The following is a 21,592-nucleotide window of genomic DNA, read 5'->3' as shown; positions in this document are numbered from 1 at the left end:
AACATATTTCATGATAGTCAACTTAACAATTCTAGATTGGGACAAAAATTTAATACGTTCAAGAATTTTCTGTGAGTTCATACTCTCAAAATCTCATTGTGAGTTTTGTGTGAGATTCTCTAAAACTTGCAACATGTAATAGATTGCGAGTTTTGTGGTCCTGGCATAAGTGACATGCAATACCATGCGAGTTCCTTGGTGATAAATCCTACATAATTCAGGCAAATTACAATGCGGGTTTCCAATAATGCTGGATGATGCCTTTGAAAGTCGTGTATTAATTGGTCTATGGAAGTCACCTACATTACACTCATTAGCCCTATAAAAGTATCACTGGTGCCCTGATGTCACTGATAGGTTTTTATTGAATGTGGAGAGAGGATAGTGTTTGTTTGTTAAGAGAGGAAATTGGAAAATGGCTTCTAGGAAAAGAATGGAGGTTCAGGACAACAGCAAGGAGGAAGACACTTTGGTTTTAGGAGACTGTAGAGGAGAATGAGGAGGTAAAGGATGGGGAAGAGGGTAAGGCTAATGTTTGTGCACCTGGCAAAATTAAAACAGGGAACAAAGTACACTTCACTTTTGAAGGAAATGATGTCCTTGTACATGCCATTGTTCCTGTACATGAGAAGCTCCTAGGGGCAGAGGCACACAGCAGATCCCTGGCACATAAGAATTTGTAATGGCAGAGGGGGTGTGATACAATTAATGCTGTCAGTACTTCCAAGAGATGATAAAAAGATGAGGGAGCCACTGATTGCTTCACAGATATTTGTTTTCATCATTCCTGCACAGTGACTCTCCTATAGCAGCAACACCAATTTGCTGCTGTCCCCTTCACTCCCTCATCTTGTCTGCAGAGGAGATCCAGCATTCACAGTTCATTACCACCTGTCATCCACATCATGGGATTGAAGTAATTTCAGCCCGGCCACCTACATTTTGGGATGGTGGTGTTAGGATCTGTGTTTGTTGTGGACCCCAGGTGATAACAGGAGCAGACGCCGGAACAGGTTTAAACTGAAAAGTGTGTTTTTTAATGGGTGAACTTCAAGACATGTACACTGATAATATATAGTCCAAAATAAAGATTGGGGAGGTGATTACTTGAAACTGAAGTGAAGCAAGAGTGGTTAATATCCAGGTAGTGGCAGAAATAATGAAAAGTATATTTGTAATCCAAATCGTTACTGTGAGACTGCAGACAGGATATCAGGCTACAAATTGATACTGGTGAGGTTATGGAGTAGTAGGTTAACTGATGAGCAGCACTGTAATGTCTCAGTGTAGAAACTGGATAGCTGCAGAGAGCTAGATAACTGGAGACAGTGTAAACTGCACACTCAGGTCTTTAGGCTGGGAGAGGGTTAATGGAAAGTGCAGGGTGGTTCCAGCAGGAGACTGGGAGCAATGCAGGCTGCTTGGAAGCAGGGATCCAGCAGGAGCACAGGTAAACAGACAGGTTTACTGGAGCACAGAAAAACAGACAGGTTTACTGGAGCACAGGAACCCTCTCACATCATATGCTGTGAAACATGTTGCACAGGCAACTATGGGAAGATCTGGACTCTGTTCAGTACCCAGTGCAGAATCGTGATAGGTCATAGAGAGCATGTGACATGCCAGCACTGGAGCAGCTAAGTCACATGACCAGAGGCAAGATGGTGGCACCCATACCAGAGTGGAATGGAAACACCACCAGGCCTACCCTGGCCAGAATGTCACAGTTCCCATGGAACACCTCGCACAGCCAATGCCCACCGCCAGACACCAGCCCCTCAACCGGAAGGACCATGCCACAGCGCCCTCCCTATGCCGGGAAACCCTGGTCATGACAGGTGGTAACCTAGCCCTCCATCACACCACTGCTACACTGCAGCTGCACATGGTTCAGCTCTACTGTACCTGCGGGTGAACATACTGTTGATGTGTGACTGATCAGTGTTTGGATAGTCATCATATCGTAAATCCTGCCCACCAGCTAATCCCACTTGTTTAACAAGGAACTGCTAAGTATACTGTATCCTACTGCTTTACAACCAGATATAATAATCCTTACTGTTTGCTACCATCATTATATGGGTGAGTTACTTGATCTACTGACTCTAATGTTTTGATATATCTGGATTGGAACTTTGACATCACTATCCCTGACTGATATATTGAATTCTCCACACTAATCACTGCCATAATATTTGTGAGCTATTTGATCTAGTATGGTCATTTGCAACATCATTTCCACCTAATATCTCTGGAAACATTTTTTTTGCAACATTATTGTTAGATACATTTTTTACCTTTAAGTTGATACTACATAGAGGAAATATCTGTGCAGATTCTATTTTTCAATAAAAGAACATCTTACAAGATCTCTGAATTATTGTCTGTGTAATATCTGTTATTAGATTGAATGGTCCTTTTCAGAGTGTAATATCTGTTATTAGATTTTATGGTCCTTTTCAGAGTACAACAGTTATTTTAATGTGTGTATTACGGTACACCTTGCTCCTTTAAATTAGTGTCTGGAAATAAATTTGATGATATATATTTTTTTAATTGTTTTAATTATTGTATAATAATAAATCTACTAAATTCTCAGTGGTGCTCCAATATTCTACTTTTCTGTTTATTACACTTTTAGTCAGGAGCAGAACCCACGGTGAGAGCTGCTGCTCTGAATTTGGGGTGTCCATAGCTATGCATTAGTGCACCTCTAACTTTTGTTCTACCTGAGAACAAACATGTACTTACCTGTTTACAGGACCATTTCATGCTTGGACACCAACAACAATAGAGATTGAAGATATTGGTGGTCCCACCCACATCATCCTCATAGAGGTGGAGATACCAGAGCCACTAGATTAGACTACAGAAGGCAATGTGGAAGAAGCAGACCAATGCCAGCAGCCACCACTAATATCCAAAACCAAACCCATACCGACTTTAGAAGAAATATAAAAATATTTGGTGGAATTCCATGAAAAGATGCAGTTTGAATTTATGGCCATACAATCAAATCAATTAAATAAATATTACAACACAATTGTGGAAATTAGCTCACACTAACAGATTGGCCCAAGATACTAGGATCTGCCTAGCCTCTACTTTAGACAGCTTTATTGCTGACATGCTCCAGGCAACCCATGCTCAGAGGCAATAATCAGACTTCAAAGGGTAAATATTGTTCAAAGAGAAGACTTGGTTGCTGCAAGTCCCTAAAACACAACACTACCAACCTCTGCTCCCTACACCTAGGGCCAGTCTACATACCCATAATAGCTGTCCTAAAGGGTGAGGTAGGGGCACACATACAAGCCAGCCCTAATTTTTTTTGTGTAGTTTGTGTTTTCAGCATGTACCTTGCTGTTAATGTCTTTACTCATAATAGTAAAGTTTTGGAGGAAAACTAACGTTATTGCTATTTAGGATAAAAACAGGGTTTGATGAGTACATATTGTTTTGAAGGTCATAATGTGGCAGACAATGCAGTATTGTAATTTTAGAAGACCACCAAAAACATTTAAGTTTTAAAAAAATGACTTACCATATGAAATGGGTTTAAAAACAGCCAACACATCAGAGGCAAAGATGTAAGCACCTTCTGTAATGTAAAAACACACAAAAAAAGACCAACAACCAAACTTGTGTAACCTAACACTATTAACATCGTCACAAACTCACATGGCATATGATACTTTTACAAACATCATTATGCCCTTGAGTATTAGTAATATATTTGGATGGTGCTGGGTCTGATGTGTCTTCGATGTCTGGATTTATGACCCCTTGATCACACCATTCTTGAGCAAGGGAAATGTTGTGTAACATAGAACACGCTGTAATGATGTCACCAACTTTGTCATACAGAATTCTTCTAGTCCAATTTAAACAGCTGAACCTGCTATTCTATATGCTAAAGGTACGTTTTATAACACTGCGTGTAACAAAGTGTGCCTCATTATATTTATGTTGTGCAACACCATGTGGCCTTGAAAAGGGTGTCTTGAGCCAAGTATGCCAATGTAATCCAGAATCACCTGGGTAAAATGAAAAAAAAAAAACATAAAATAAATAATCTTTATATATTTTACATGTTTGTGTGCAAACATTACACATGTTTAAGATTGTATAACACCAGTTTAACTTGTTAGCAAAGTCAAACAACATCACATAGAGGGTATTTATATGTGCAAAGCAACAAAAACCGCTGTCAAAAACTGTTAAGAAAGTTACATTTTTAACAACTTGCCTTGTTTAATTGAAAACCAGACTCTTAAAGGGGACATGCACTTACAAACTGCCAATACATTTTTGTATATTAACAAGTAGTAACAGAAAGTAGAACATAGCTACTAGTCAACCTTCAGACATGTGCCCACCTTCAAACTTCTCCCATAGGGCTGACTGCCGTAGCATGTAGACACCATAACAACATCCTGGAAAGCTTGAAATCACACTGAGGATATGCAGGTGAGCATCACATACAACCTGCATGTTAATGGAATGATAATGATGCCTATTCACATACACTTCATCCCTCAAATATGATGCTCTGATACCAATGTGGGTACAGTCTATTGTTCTAAGGACATTTGGGAATCCTGCAAGTCTTTATAAGTTAATCTTTATTTCCTAAAGTTTATAGAGACGTGTAATGTTGCACTTGCAATTCAGTTGATGCTTAATACCAATGTAGTCTCCAAACATAGTCAGGTAAAGGTCTACTGGTTGCTGGAGTGATAATCAAAAAACATTACTGGTGGTTCCAGAATCAATCCGCAGTAAACAAACCTGCTTCATGAAAATGCTATCTCTCTCTCTCTCTCTCTCTCTCTCTCTCTCTGCAGAATGGCAGCATGTACGACTTCTAAAATTGCATGTTTTTTCCCATAGAATTGCAAAATATTTAAACTCGAACCCTATTACATTTAGCCCTTGCTGTCTTTATGACAGAAACACCCAGCACAATGGCTGAGGAGTATAAACAAAATGGTATCCTTGTGTATGATGACGATACATCCATAGCAAAAATTCAGAAGGTGGATGCACAGCTCAAAGCTTCATGTTGGTCATGATGCAACAGAGAGTCATGAAGATAGCACATGGGCAATAAAGATATAAATATCAATACATTTTTTATAAATAAATATAGAAGCAAAACAAACAGAAATACAGCTCTAGTTTGTTGGTAATGGCACTAGACAATAATATTTAACTGGTGTATTTCTATTTAAAATCCATACCTTAACAGCCACATATCTGCTCTTATTTCTGTATGTATGTATTTATGTATGTGTTTATTTCCTTTTGCACCTTCTATCTATATTTGCTGTGGATTTTTTACAGAGGTCGTACTGACTGCTGGACCGCTTTAAGATTGTTTCTAGTGTGCAAAAGTGAGTACAGTAGTACATAGGGCCAGATGTATCAAGCTCTGGAAAGTGGAGAGTGATAAACCACCAGCCACTCTGCTCCCAACTGCCATGTAACAGACTGTGTTTGAAAAATGACAGTTGGGAGCTGATTGGTTGGTCGTTTATCACTCTCCACTTTATCACTTCCCAGAGATCCATACATCTGTCCCATAATGTTTTGTTTATTGCATCTGTAGTCTGAAAATAGAAGATAATGTATATCACCATTTAAATATTATATTTTTTGTCTTCTGGTATTGTAAGTAAATTAATGTCTGCACAACATTAAGCTATTGCAAATAGCTTAAAAACTAGCTAGTAATGTATGTTACAAATCAACACTTATACAAATTATATGTTTTAATATATTGGTTTTTCCTTTTTGACTTCCTGTCATGTCAGCTTCAAAGTGTTTGTAGTAGATTTTTGGAAATAGAAAGGTTCACAGCTCATTTCTGATATTGATTTTTTTTGTATGGAAAATGTACACTGAACGTAATAGAATTACTTTATTGACCTGTTTGAAAGAGTCTAACTATTTTAGAAATAATGTGTGCAGAAATTTTTTTTGACATTGAAAGTATATGCAATAATATAATTAATATCTCAAATGTTTTTACCTTTTTCATGTCACTCATTTCATTTACTTTTTATTTATGTATAGATGAATGGATATGAATAATGCTGCTTGGTCAAACTCCATTTTTATTCATACTGTTTATATAAACTTAAGAATTGTTTTGGGATCCGGGTTAAGGGGGGGACACTACCGCACACATCATCGGTTACACTTGATAACACAGTATACAAATTTTTTGCACTAATGATTTTATGTAAAAAAAACACTAGCAATTGTTTTCATGTACTTGGAGGAATAGGACTTTGTGAGATTTTTTTTGTGGTGCATTAATAATGCGTGCTTGGTCAAACTCCATTTTTATTCATACTGTTTATATATACATCAGAATTGTTTTGGGGGGCATATTAAGGGTGGGACACCACCACACACAGAACAGTAATATATTTACATCACTCATCTGAATTAAACACACTTCTTAAAATACACAATATAAATTTTAAATTTAATTGAAAAAGACCGCTGTTTTACTGTTTTAGACAACAACAGAAAAAAAAATTTGGGCAATTTTTTTATGTGACTGGAACTCATCAAAGCAAAGAGGTCTTCTTGGGGTGTAGCGGCCTCCAACACGGTAGAGTATACTATTTTTGGTCAAATAATAAACAATAAATTATACTGCAGTGATAGATTTCCTAGATAAAAAAGGTGCAGGTTCACTTTAAAGGCATATTAATGGCGTTTTTGTTAACACAGTGCTTGAACACACAACACAGTGTTTTATTTTAAGATTTTTAACATAGTGCCTAAACACAAAACACAGTGCCTTACAGCTCTCCTAGTAATGGCACCTTAATGATGCTATTTTTTAACACAGTGCATGAACACACAACACAATGCCTTACAATGCTCCTAGTAATAGCAACTTAATAACATTATTTTTAACACAGTTCCCAAACACACAACACAGTGCCTCACATCGCTCCTAGTAATGGCACCTGTATGATGTTATTTTTTAACACAGTGCCTGAACACACAACACAGTCTGTCACAGCGCTGCTAGTATTGGCACCCTAGTGACTTTTTTTAACACAGTGCACACAACAGTGTTTTATTTTTAATTTTTTAACAGAGTGCTTGAAGAAAACAAAGTGCCTCACAGTGGCCCTATGGCAGTGATACCCTAGTGGAGTTTTTTGTTTTTTAATAACATTGCCCCTTTGAACACATTGGTCTTAATGTTTTTTAACACAGTAGCTGAACACACAACATAGTGCATCGCAGTGCCCCTATGGCGTTTTTTACTAATACTGTGCCCTTTTAACACAGTGCTCATAAAGGCTTTTTTAACATAGTGCCTGAAAACACAACACAGTGGCTGAAAGTAACTTCTTTAACACAGTGTTTGACACTGAACACACAACACAGTGATGCAGCCCATAGTCCACACTCTCTGCCTCTAATCTCCTCTGTGAAATGGTGTCCAATCACAAAGTAGTGACTTTTATATGCACTCCAAAACACATAAGATCTGGCATCGGGAAGATGATGTTTGACTTGTTTTGAGACCCAAACTTGGTGGGAAGACCTGTGCCGGGACTTGGAATCACTAATTTCCTCTAAGTTTGGGAATGTTCATATGTCAGGAGTTTGAACCTGCACATATCTAGTACATATTGCAATGTGCAGCAAATACTGAAAAAGGGCAAAGGCCTATATTCATACAACTATATCTAAACTGGCAAAACTTTTTCATTTTATAGCCTTCTGCATATACGTACATTCTTTTGCTTTTAACACTGATGTACACATGCTGCACATCCATATGTATTCACCTGAATCTTTAGTGATGGAAACACAAAGATATACAAGCCCCTATTTATCAAAATCTGGGAATACAGGAGATATTTATAACCACTTATTGCAAAAATTAAAAAAGAATAACAATAGGAGCGAGATGGGTAGGGCATGAAACTGGTGTGACAGAGTTTAGGTGACATAGGAAGGTAGGTAGATGGGACAGAGCAGCAGATAAGGAGTCGGGTTTGACAGAGCAGCAGATAATGATTGGGGTGGGACAGATCAGCAGATAATGATTGGGGTGGGACAGAGCAGAAGATAAGGATTGGGGTGGAATAGAGCAGTAGATAAGGAGTGGGGTGGGACAAAGCAGCAGATAATGATTGCGGTGGGACAGAGCAGAAGATAAGGATTGGGGTGGGACAGAGCAGCAGATAAGGAGTGGGGTGGGATAGAGCAGCAGATAAGGAGTGGGGTGGGACAGAGCAGCAGATAAGGAGTGGGGTGGTACAGAGCAGCAGATGAGAAGTGGGAGGAAAAAGAGCATCAGACAAGGAGTGGGTGTGACAGAGCAGCAGATAAGGAGTGAGGTGGGACAGAGCAGAAGATAAGGAGTGGGGCAGAGCTGCAGATAAGGAGTGGGGTGGGGCAGAGCAGCAGATAAGGAGTGGGGTGGGACAGAGCAGCAGATAATGATTGGGGTGGGACAGAGCAGCAGATAATGATTGGGGTGGGACAGAGCAGAAGATAAGGATTGGTGTGGAATAGAGCAGCAGATAAGGAGTGGAGTGGGACAGAGCAGAAGATAAGGATTGGTGTGGAATAGAGCAGCAGATAAGGAGTGGAGTGGGACAGAGCAGCAGATAATGATTGGGGTGGGACAGAGCAGAAGATATTAGGGCATCCCATTTTCCCCTTTCCCTTTGTGTTTATAAAATAATGTCACTTTGTATAGGGTGGGAATTGCAATAATATTTTTAGATTGAGAGGCATTTTATTTGAATATATAAAATTGCAGAAAAAACACATTTTATTCTAAACTATGGACCATATTCAATTTGGTACAAAAAGTCGCGTTTGGTAAAAAGCGTTTGCGGGTGCGAACTTTTCACCCATAAGTGCGTATCACACAACCCAATTCCCAAAGAGTTTGCATGAGCGAAAACTCCATAGACAGAAACCAGTGAAAAGTTTCACCATCTCAGAGCTGGTGAAAAAATTAGCAAAATCCCTATTTTTGGCTAAAAATGTGGGGACGTGGGGCCTGATTCAGACCAGGTCGCAAGTGCTGAGCGATCCCAACCGGGTCAGTGGTGGTCCAGAGCGCATGCGCACGTCGGAGCCATGATTAATATTTCTTGCAGTTTGAAATATTATGAATATTTTACATGGATAATTTCCAGATTCAAATGCTTAAAAGAAAATACCATTTGCTCAATGTTATGCATAACATTCCACTAATTCTGATCTACTGGCTACACGCGGCTTATTTCAATTGTGGACAGATCACTTTCTCTTTAAGGGAGTGAAGATTTGGGCATTTCTATTTTGTACTGCACATGAGCACAATCTTATGCATTCATTAGTATGTACATTCAGATCCATTTCGGAATGGAGAGTGGAGGGGGAATGCAAGTACAATATGGGCATCTTGATCAATTCCATTAAAACTATTAATCTATTTGGCTGCTGCAGCTATCTCCATTATTTAATTGATATTAACAATTGGTCAACAGCAAGAAAGCAACTTCCCATTTATTTTTTTTTACCCAGACTACAATTAATTTAATGCATTTATGACTGTATTTTACAGTACATGGTAAACGAAATGAAATACAGTATTCATTATTAGCACTGTCCAGTTAAAGACAGAAGAGTTTATTCAATCAATAGCTGCATTCAAAAGCCTCAGCTTCAGATAAACACAGAAAATACTTATAATTAACAGGGAATTAAAAATCATATATTGAATCAAAGCATAGACATTAATATTGACTCACAGTTATGAATTGCTTTTGAATTTAGGTTAGCAGTGAACATAGTTGTAATACTCATACATAGGTATAGACTACTTCTATGCATTGCACATGCAGCTAGGAGTTTGAAATACTACTGTAAATCACATTATTCTTGACAAATATCCTGCTTGCCAACAATGTGCATTCAAAATGCCTGTCTGTGCCAACCATTCTTGACATTACTATCTTGAGAGCTATTGATGAAGTACTGCAAATAAAAGGAATAAAACAGCTACAGAAACAATTTTTAGAGAAGGGAAGATGAACATGCTAATGTATCAATTATCACATCAGATATGAAATTCTCTGCAACATGCCTTTCAGTTTTCAGCAGCCATAATTAGACTAACAGTTTTTTCTTTTTTGCCAAACTTTTCAATATTAAGCTTTGAAAAACTATTTCACAAGATATTTAAGTATGAGCTAATTTTTACAAAAATACAAATATATCCATCAGGGTGTATGTTATGATCTTAAAGTTGTTGCTATTAACATTTAAATAAAAAAAAATAATTATTATTAATCTAATTATACATTGGTTATTTACTTTCATTTATTTATGTATTTAATTATTTATGTATTTAGTCATTCACTACTGCACTTGTTGCTTCAGTACAATATGCAATGCCAAGCACTGAATACATTTCAGCAAAATTGTATAATGTTTTTTGTTGGTGTTTTATGCTGACCCTGCTCCATTTGGTTAAACTGCATTTAGTCACAGTAGAATAATACCCCTTTTACAATAGCAGCAATAACCCGGGTTAGTGCATGTGAATGTGCAGCAACCCGGGTTGCTGTGCAGTGTCCAAGTGCTGGCTCCTCACTTGATGCCGATGGCATCATCAACCTGGCATAAGTGCCAGGTCGGGCCGTCTGTCTGCATGAGGTCTCAGCTGAGTCACACCCTGAATGAGTGCATTAACATAATTTTGGGTGCGACCCAGCAGTCAAATATAAATGTAGTATAAATCTCAAATTAGTAGGTGCAAAAGATTACCTCCTAGCGGGCGTGCATACTTGCTGACCAAACTATGCCTACATACTGTAAATAGACCCCTACCCTCTTCCATTCCAGCTCTTTGAAAAGTACAGAATGGGTGGGGGTCTGCATCGCTTCACACTGTATATTCGTGATCACTTCCTGAGAAGACTCGGAAAGAATTCATATAAAATAAACTCTGCAAATGGTTATATGTTAAACTCAACATCAGTGCCACTGTATTTAGAAAGTTGATACATTGATTCAAACTGCTTTTTATTTCTTGGTTTATATCTAATATTGGAGACTATTTTTGATTTTATATTTAATATAGTTCTTATAAATTTTAATAAATTGTCTACTTTAAAGATACTGCAAATGTTATATTTTTTTAATTAGAGTGCAACCATTATTTTTTTAAAACAATATAACTATAAATGTATTCTTCTTCTTCTTCTTCTTCTTCTTCTTCTTCTTCATAATAATAATAATAATAATAATAATAATAACATCCTTCTTTATGATTTCCCAAACCTGTGTTTATTAAATAAGCTTACACTTTTCAAGCACATTACCATTGTTGAATCTTTCTAAGTTGCAGAAGTTCAAGGATTTATTTAAACTGTTGAAACGTATGCAGAAATTTGATGAACTAGTTTGAGAACCATTTTCAAAATGGTGCAAGCATCTCTGCCAATTAGTTACTAGGGGCATAAGCTGGTATAGCGGATGGAAGTGAGACACTTATAATTATAGTATAACAGAGTCAGAGAGGAGTGGACCGACACATGTACAGCTGGATGTGTAACACTCATAAAGAGTATATTTGTAGAGAATGCAATTAAACTAAAATCAATATTATATTTTACTGATTATTAATGATTAAATATTACATTTTATATTATGAACAATTATACAGATGCATATAGCAAAGTTATCATTTACTTCCAAGACAGTATGTGAATTAATTACCATTCACTTCACAAATATACAGTAGCATGTGAAGCCTCCTTTTAGACAGAAATGAATCATAATAGATAATAGCTTTCCATTCACTTCATCATACAGTTCTGTGCTCATCTGTTTGTATCTGCCATTTTTACTGTATTATAAATCTTCTCTGAAGCTTTCTTTCTATTGTCATTGCAAACACATTATTAAACCATCTCACATACAAATTTCCTTCTTCTCTTTCCAAACTCGCTCTATCTTACTTCAGAGGCATTTTATTTTGCTTTTGAAACAGATGTGTTATTTTGGAGTTACAGTTGGCTATTTGAATTATTCAGTGCTTTTGTTTTTTTTATAAATTTTGTGTAAATCATTGAAAACCTTGTTAAAGCATTAGTAATATATTATTTATTTGGCACAGAATTTGAGTAAAACTAAGTAATTGGAATGTGCTTCTGTTTATGATTGTTCAAATTTAAAAAAAAAATTGCCACAATGTGCATTGTACTCAACACGGTTTAATAAAATAAAGTCCCCTGTCTCAAATTATGATGGCACTTTGAGTTTAGTATTTTTTTTAATTTAAGAAAAAAGAGGGGCACACTTAGTGCCACAATCCCACTCCCCATATTGTTTAAGAATGTATACCCTTATTTGAACTAGGTTATCTTTTATTTAATTTAGGTATTTACTTTTTAGTTATTGTTTGGTGATCAATAAGCACTATTACTGTACAACAAAATATTCTTTTTAATTGGTATAGCCCTTTTCTCTAAAAGCACTGAATGCATCTTGCAGAAATCATGAACATACCGAAAACTAAATACAGTAAAACAGAGGATAAAATTAGCTAAATTCTTACAAAAAACCATGACAACATCAGAGTTGAGGAAGCCAATTTTGGTAATAAATTCCAAGAATTATTTATCCTGACCATGAAAGTATCAGGCAAGGCAGCCATTTTAGGCAGACTACATACAGTTGGTTATGCAGGGTCGAATAGGGAATGCCTGTGTGAGATTACACATATAGGTGAACTACAAAATACTAAAGCGAGAAACCCAATTCTAACAAAATCATCAGATCAGTACCTTGTTTTCCAACACACAACTAGGTGAGGTAGCCAATTTGGGTGCACTACATAGATTACAGTGGGTAGAAAGAGCAATTTGTTTTGTAGAAGTGAAATACAGGAATCACAGAAGAGAAAGAGAGAAATAAATCAAAACACAGGGAAGCACCCAGAAAAATACAGTGTAGGGATGGTAGAAAAGGGGAGAAGAAAACATGATCTGGTGGTATAGAGAGATATGAAAATTAGTCAGTGAACTTCAGGTTGTAGTAAATGGTAACAACAGATTAACAACTGGACATATTGCAAAATGAATCAAGGCAAACTGCAGAAATATTATAATACATAGTGTTATGAAATAATGGGTAAAATTACCAGGTTAAATTGTTGAATGGAGGAGTAGTAACATACAGAGAGTGCAGTGCATGATAAATTGTTTCATTTGAAACAAAAAAATGTATATACTAAGTTTTTTTTTAATTAAGGGCAGAAATCAAAGCAGTTATTAGATGTGACTCACATAATTGCAGTATCCAGGCAAGAAGGTCAGTAAGGAGTGACTGGGATGTGCAGAAAGCAGGCACTTAAAGTGAGGAGTAACCTCACTAAAGTGTGTAAAATGTAGTTCTCCAGTTGCTGTGATTTCTGGTAGAAAGTTTTTTTGTTTTCCTCATAATTAACTCCAAATTATGTTATGAAAATCTTTCCAATTTGAACTATACACACTTAGAACCTATACATTTAGAAACTATACACATTTAGAACCATTTATACACATCAGATAAGTAATAACATATTTGACAATAAAATACTAAGAAAAAAATTAATTATTTAGTATAAAAATGGTTTCTTAAAAAATAAAAAAAATATAATAATTTATAAAAAAGTGGAGAGTACTGAATATCAAGCTTGATAATTCGGTAATCTCCACTTTTTTATAAATTATTATATTTTTTTATTTTTTTAAGAAACAATTTTTATACTAAATAATTGTGTATAAAGGGTTGTGTAATACTTGTAAATACCATTTTTATATGTTCACACTTTTTCTGAAAAAATATCTTTGTTGAGAAAATAAAATTATATATTTTATGGAACATTACATATCCATCTTTCCAATACTACTTTAAGCTCTGTACCCTGTGAAAACCCTGATTGGGTAGAAACTGACAGACATCGGGGTCTTACAGAAATAAATGTCCAAAGACCATATTATATTTTAGAAAAGGTGAGTACAATATTGTACTGAATATAACCTGGCTTTCTGAAACACATTGATCTGCACCATGGAAGTGCTTTCTATGTTTTTCTTCCTCTGACTGTTTGAAGATATCAAGTTAGACCATAACTAACATCACTGTTGATATTGGCAACCACTGTAGGACCACGGTGATTACTAGGTCCAACACTACACACTCACGGAAAAGTGTGAGTGTGATTCTTACATCGCTATTTCTTCTCTGCTAGTTTTTACAGGTGTACCCTATATATTATTTCCTTCATTTGAGGGGAACACCAAGATACCCATAGATCCAAAGGAAGCACAAACAACTCTTTCTTTCTTCCTGTTGTCTGTTTTAGGAGTTCTGTTGAAAAGCCCCTGCTGTTCATGGCTGCATACCTAATTGGATGAAACTCAGCACCAGTCAAACATTCCCAAACCACATATATTAAATGTGTCTTATTAAGCACTTCTAAATACAATTCAATGATTTCATGATACTTTCTGGGTAACTAGTGATCCTACTAAATAGTAAGTACATTATGAAAAGTCACAAAATGTCCAGTTAATAAATCTAATCATTTTTGTTAGATGCAAAAGATCTCTGTTTGTCTCCAGAACTAGTCTGTGAAATAGATTGGTGATGTGAGAGATAATATCCTTCAGAGGCAGATTGGGATGGAAAAACAGCCGGGAAATTTCTGGAAGCAGTCCTTATGGGGGAGGGTCTGTTAAGGGTGTAGGTCTGTTGAGGGAGCAGGGTCTGTGGTGGAGGGCAGGATACTCCCTCCTCTTAGGGCCTGGAGGGGCTTTTGCAAGCCACTGATGGGAGCAGGGTCAGCAAAAGAAATCTTGGTGAATGATACACTCTATTTGGGGACACCCATCCTTCTGCACTAGGTACAGGCCAGTCAGTTTGGAAGTCTTTTTTCTTACCTAGATGGCGGTTTCTCTGCAATGGGGAACCTTTGAAGAATTTGAGCCTCACTGGGCAGCATCTTCAGCTGGTATTCACTATTCATGTAGATCACACTGTCTGGAAGATGCATGTTTACGTAGAAATTTAACCAATGTCATCATCATAACCAGATAATATATAGTAACAGAAGTTTTTGTGCAGGGCATGTTACTCCAGACCCCCTTACATCTCTCCATCCTGTGGCTCCCTGCGGTTCTCCAGGCTGCCTGTGTCTCTCTATCTACAGGCCTCCATGTGTCTCTCCAGGACCCCATATGTCTTTCGAAGACCCCCTGCATCTCTCCATATCCAGGCCCACCTGTAGCTCTAAGCCTCATTCCTCAGCCCCAGTGTGTCTCAGCTCTATTCCTCCCAGCCCCAGTGTGTCTCAACCCCATTCCCCAGCCCCAGTGTGTGTTTCAGCCCAGTATGTGTCTCAACCCCATTCCTCCACCCCAGTGTGTTTGCCCCATTCCCCCCAGCCCCAGTGTGTGTCTCAACCCCATTCCTCAGCCCCAGTGTGCATCAGCATCATTCCCCCCAGCCCCAGTGTGTGTCAGCATCATTCCCTCCAGCCCCAGTGTGTGTCTCAACCCCAGTGAATGTCTAAGCCCCAGTGTGTCAGCCCCATTCCCCCAAGCCCCAGTGTGTGTCTCATCCCCAGTGTGTGTCTCATCCCCATTCCCCACAGCCCCAGTGTGCTTCAGCCCCTGTGTATCTCAGCCCCTGTGCCCTTGCCCCAATGTGTGTCAGCCTCATTCCCACCAGCCCCTGTGTGTCTCAGCCCCTGTGTGCTCTAGCCCAAATGTGTGTCAGCCTCATTCCCACCAGCCCCTGTGTGTCTCAGCCCCTGTGTGCTCTAGCCCCAATGTGTGTCAGCCTCATTCCCACCAGCCTGTGTTTGTCTCAACCTTCCCCATCCCCCTGTGCACTGCCACCTACTTGCAGCTCCACTGCTTGTCTCGGCCGTGACATCACTGTGCAGGCTGCTGTCCTGGAAGTAGGGAGTCAAGCCGGGCTGCAGAGTGGCTGGACAGAGGTGGAACTGTCGGTGGTGACTGACAGACTCTGCAAAGGGGAGCCAGCAACTCCCCCATCAGCCTTTTTTTTTTGCCAGCAGCATTTGCGCATGCGCATCAGAAGTTGTAGAGCTGCCCAACTGGAGCTGAGCTCTGATTGCAGCAGTGGGGGTGGGTAAGTGCAGGGTGGCCACTGGCCAATGTGGGAATTGGCCCAGCGGGAACCAGCCTGGTGTTCCGGTGGCCCAATCCGCCCCTGTTATTTTTCCTGAGAATTGGCATTCCATCCAATAATTAAATATTGTCAAGCAGATACTTCTATTTTTAGGTCTGGGAGCTTGTAGGTAATAAAAGAGTTTTCAATGCATTTTATCTATTATGACTTTTGTGTGGGAAAATTTGCATACTTTAGACTTAAGGTGCATACACACTAGGTGATTTTTGGAATGATAAGTATGATTCTGATGCATTGGAACAACATACTGTACAGTATCATATAAAATCATCTAGTGGGTATGCTCTATGTTGTCCGGTGCATGCTCTTGTGGGGTCGTCAGCCGCATTGTCAGGTTGACCCTACATGAAGACCATCCTGATGATGCGGCTGACGGCTTCATGCAGCGGGATGTGACACAGACCAACATATCGGGCAATCGGGTACTGGATCGTCTAGTATGTAATACAATATATGTTGACCCATCGGTGGGGATCTATGGTTGCATTGACGGTACACACATTGCTTAGTGTGTAACCATTTTTAGGGATTGAAAACTTGAACACTATATCTGTCTGCATATTATAGGCAAGGGGAGACTGATAAAAGTAGGATCCAAAGTCCTTAAATATAAGAAATCCCACTAAAAATGTGTAATCTCCTTCCTCTTTATCTTCTTGCGATAATCTCATTCTATAAAATGATATGGATTGTACATTTGTGGATGCTGCTGATTGGCTTCTTTATTATCCATGTACTGTGATATTTAGTGGGCACTAAATATTTAAAAAGTTTTATGAATTAATCCAATTTGTACATTTAGCAAAACTAAATATTCAGTTGCATACAGTTGACCATCTCTAGTTTTAATTACTTATAGTGAAGATGAAGGCACAAATAAAATATACATATTGTAGAACAATGATCAGTATGTACTTTTAAGTTTTCTTCTTAAAAAAATAAATTTTACTAAGGAGGGCTATTTCTTTCTCCATAAATTAGAGATATTGTTTATTAACTGCTAGAATGGATCAGAGGTAATTTATTCCCAATTAACACATAGAGGAGCACATTAAAGGCAACATTTATTGTCACAACAGGGTGCATTCTAAAATCAATACCATTCTACAGTAGCTCCAGCAGAAACCATCTATCACTACATTTTGTCACTGACCGCCAATTCTAAGATTTAGGGATCCTAGCTAGTTTCTGGGCTCCAATTTTCCTTCAAAATGTTTTTACTGTTCCAAAATTATTAATAATTGAATATGTAATGTGAAAGTGGAATATGCAGTTAAACCTTAATTACTGGTACCTACAACCATCATGATAATATATGTAATAATTAATGAACCTTGTGAATTAAAATCATTTGCCCTGCTATATCGATAATTGCTCCATTGAATTTAATTGCTTCATTGATTTCAATGACAATTCTTTTCCAACTAAATTCAGCAGTTTCCCGTTAGCAGAATTACCAGAATTGGCTCCAATGACTACAGTATATTGATAATAAATTCCCCATAAAAAGTAATGGATCAATCTGTGCAGGAAAAATAATTCTGTGGATAATACTGGTTAACAATGAAGTATTAACATTGTATCAATGATTTATGAATAGGTCTAAAGTGGGCTTAGTTTATGTAGCAAATTGACTTTAACAATACAGGATTAATCCTAGATAATGTTTCCACTTAAATGTAATTTTGTAAATGTACATATACAGTAATATCCATATGCATACAGAAACATCAATAATGTATGAATAGGCAACAAAATCAATCTAGGCTAAATATTAAATATATGGACAAATCTAAATAATAGTTCTAATATACAGATGTGTCCTGCTACATCTTTTCCAATTGTGCTGCAAACGTGCGCATGCATCGTGCTATGCAATTACCCACAGCAGCATACGCTATGGTGCACACTGCGATCGCACCATGCATTCCTATGGCGATGCTGGTTCAAACACAGTATGCATATCCGCTCGCAGGCACATGCCTCGCTCTAAGCATGGGGTGATTTGCTGCATATGCAGCAAAGACAGAGCAGGAGACATATTTGTACAGCTGTGTATGGAGTAGAAAAGTCACAGAGAAAAACATATTGCTCCAGTATATGTCGTCTACATAATTTTTTTTAAATAAAGTTTTGTAGATTTTCACAAAATATGGTACAATGTAGAGAAACAACCATCTTAATGGTATACAAAGATAAATATTTCTCACATAATAGACAACAGTTAGACAAAAAACAAGAGAGTATACTCCTATTACAAGGTTACAGACCAAGAATGAAAGCGTCATTCAGTCTCTTGCTAAAGTTTAACAATGCTACGTATATACAAGAAAGAATTATCAGGCTTAATGTTTTAATTATAAAACAATAGTAGCAATAGTAGCAAATAGAAAGAGCAAAGACAAATAAAACCAACATAGGGGGTAACACAAGGGAGATGACACAAGAGGAATGGAAGAGGAAGGGAAATAAGGAAACATGAACATCTAACTCTTCTCATGTATGTCGTCAACATATGTAATATTAATGACATTAGACTAAAATAACGGTTTTAACAAAATAAGGAAAATTGGTTAAAATCAAGCGTAAGTAACAATATACCATGATACTAAAAGGCCTTATAGAAAATATCATAACTTAGAACATTGTTTGTGATGCAGGGGTTTAAGATAGGAGGGGGCCCTTGTGCAACCTCCGTGTGGGCTCCTTTCTGTCTGGCAGTACAGTAGACTCTGGCTTTGTGCTAGAGTCGACAGTACATGTTCAGGTCTCCAGGAACATGGCATCCGAGCTGTTCCCAGAGACATCTCTAGTGTACATGTGCATATCTCTGGGAAAATGGGTTCCACGCCATTTTCCCAGTGATTTCTGTTGGTAGTACTGACCGACATAGACTCCAGAGAGGTAAGTATAATTATATTGGTGCAGGATGTGTAGTGTGGGCCTCACACACCCTGCACCTATTATAGATATGCCAATGTTGTGATGATAGAATTCATTACAATTCTATTCGTTATATAAGAAAAATTAATAGTTCATAAAGTAGAGGGTTAATAGAATTATTAAGAAATAAGAATATATGTTTATGGAAGTCTTAAAACAAGCAGTGTGGGACTAGATTTTGTAATTAATGTATCCTCTTGCAGAATGGCCAAGGGACTTATGCAACCCTTACTACCCAGGGATCGTGGAGACACGACATAGTTGCTTTTTCTGTAGGTTTCAATTAAAAGATGACATTGTATTTTTGAGCCCTAGGACTGGGTGCCTTTTGTGGAAGGGAATCTATTTTCCCCCCTTTGAACCTCTACTAAAAGCAACTTCCCCTGGTCTTCTCTGGTCTCCTTCATATTATATGTCCCAGCCCAGGCTGGCTACCTCTGGCTTCAAACTTCTAGGTGAAATGGTAAAATGAAAAAATGTGACAATGTAGATGTGAATAAAGCAAAACATATTAAGGCTCATTTAGCAGTGTACAGTACATTGTGTAACAAACATATTTGTGTATTGTACATATGCATCAAAAATGTGTACACAGATGTCCATGTCAATATTCTTGTGTTTTTGTATTATGGCTCCTTACAGATTGTCAAGCACAACCAGGGAGGAGAGAGGAGGTAGTAAGGGCAAATTCATGTTAATATACAGTACTGTAGCTCATTTAGAACCATCACACATAAATGCCTTTCAGGAGGTATGATTGTGCAGGCTGGTGCAGATATACACAATGATAACAATGTAGTTACTTCTGTTTGGCTGATTAAGGATCAATATCTCAAGCTAATAGCATTGTAAACATTATCATCACATACATATTATTTCAAGATGTTTGCTTTATATTCACAATAATTATCATTTTCATACAGTCTGTTGCAGTAAAGACAGACCTCACTTTCTAAATAAACAATTGATGTGTGGTGTTGTATAAGTAAATGAAATTATATACTGCCCTCAGCTCTGTTTGTTCTAATAGTAAGATCTATTCCAAACTTAAACATTCTAGTAGGTGTATAATAATGTGAGGAGATGTTCAGTATATGACAACTTGATGTTATAATACGATATTGTAGTAATAGGATGTTTAGTGAGAAATGAAATTGGGTGAAAATTGTGGTAATATTTAAGATAATCTTAATAACACAGGTACTAATCTAACTGATATCAATAATGGATATATAAACTGTAGTAGTGGATAAAAAGAAAATCTATTTACTGGTATGTATTTACTGTGGTGTTGTATGTAATGTTTTGCTTACATTTTGTAAATGCAACTGTTGCTTTTAGTAAAAGACGATATTCTCCCTTGTGTAGCTCACCACAGTACCATATTTTTACACAAAATATAATGCAATAAAATTTGTTTTTATTACATTTTTATATTGCTTACCAACAGAGTAGGGCTACTTTTGCACAAAGTACTAAAACATATACCTATTATTGTGTATGCTATTCTTCCATCAGGTGTACTTATACATATTAGTATGCACAGTGTAGAACTCTGTTTTGAGTTGTTCACATTTCAAAATGCATCCATCTCTACATAAGGTATTGTTTTTCTGCATACACCAAAGGCACATTTGCAATCATCTCTATTCAACTCCTCATTGTTTGATCTGAGAAACATAGCCCAAATCAAGCATTTGCTTCCCTAAGAAGATGAGTCTACACTAATACAGGCATTTGTATCATCACACTTGGACTTATGCAATGCCTGCTTTATGTGTCTCCTAGCAAACAATTGCACCTTTAGCAGCTGGTATAAAAGGCAAAAGCCAGACTGTTAACTAACCAGCCACATTCCTGCCCTATCCCCTTCTCTACTTCCATCACTAACTGCCTGTAATATGAGGAATCTATTTCAATATTGGCTTACTGACTACATAATCAGGGTCAAAGGTATATGAAGTATCTGTATAACAGATACAGGACTAATAGCAGTACCTAGTACTTTGAGTCTTACTGGGAAAAAAGTGATATTTAATAAAAATATTAATAATAATAATATTAATAATAATACATTATCCATAGAATATTCACATCAGTTAATAACGGTAGCATACATAAAATAAAATACAATAAAAAAGCAGTACAGTATACTAAAATGTCAGGTGGAAAGAGGATAAATTACAAGGACTAGTTAAAATTATTTATGGAATGGAATTATATGTGAACTGTAATGGTAATCAGAAATGTCATCAATAAGTCTGTGGACTGTTATAAGATAACTTTAATTGACAATACACAAATACTATTATTTTTTAAACTAAATATTTGGTAATAATATTATACAATCAAATGTATCAGTCTTACAATACAGTAGGTGCTTACATTGTTATTCATATTT

The sequence above is a fragment of the Taudactylus pleione genome, unplaced genomic scaffold (genome assembly GCF_031769625.1).
Source record: "Taudactylus pleione unplaced genomic scaffold, aTauple2 ptg000026l, whole genome shotgun sequence".
NCBI classification, from domain to species: Eukaryota; Metazoa; Chordata; class Amphibia; order Anura; family Myobatrachidae; genus Taudactylus; species Taudactylus pleione.
Note: the sequence above shows the minus strand (reverse complement) of the source record.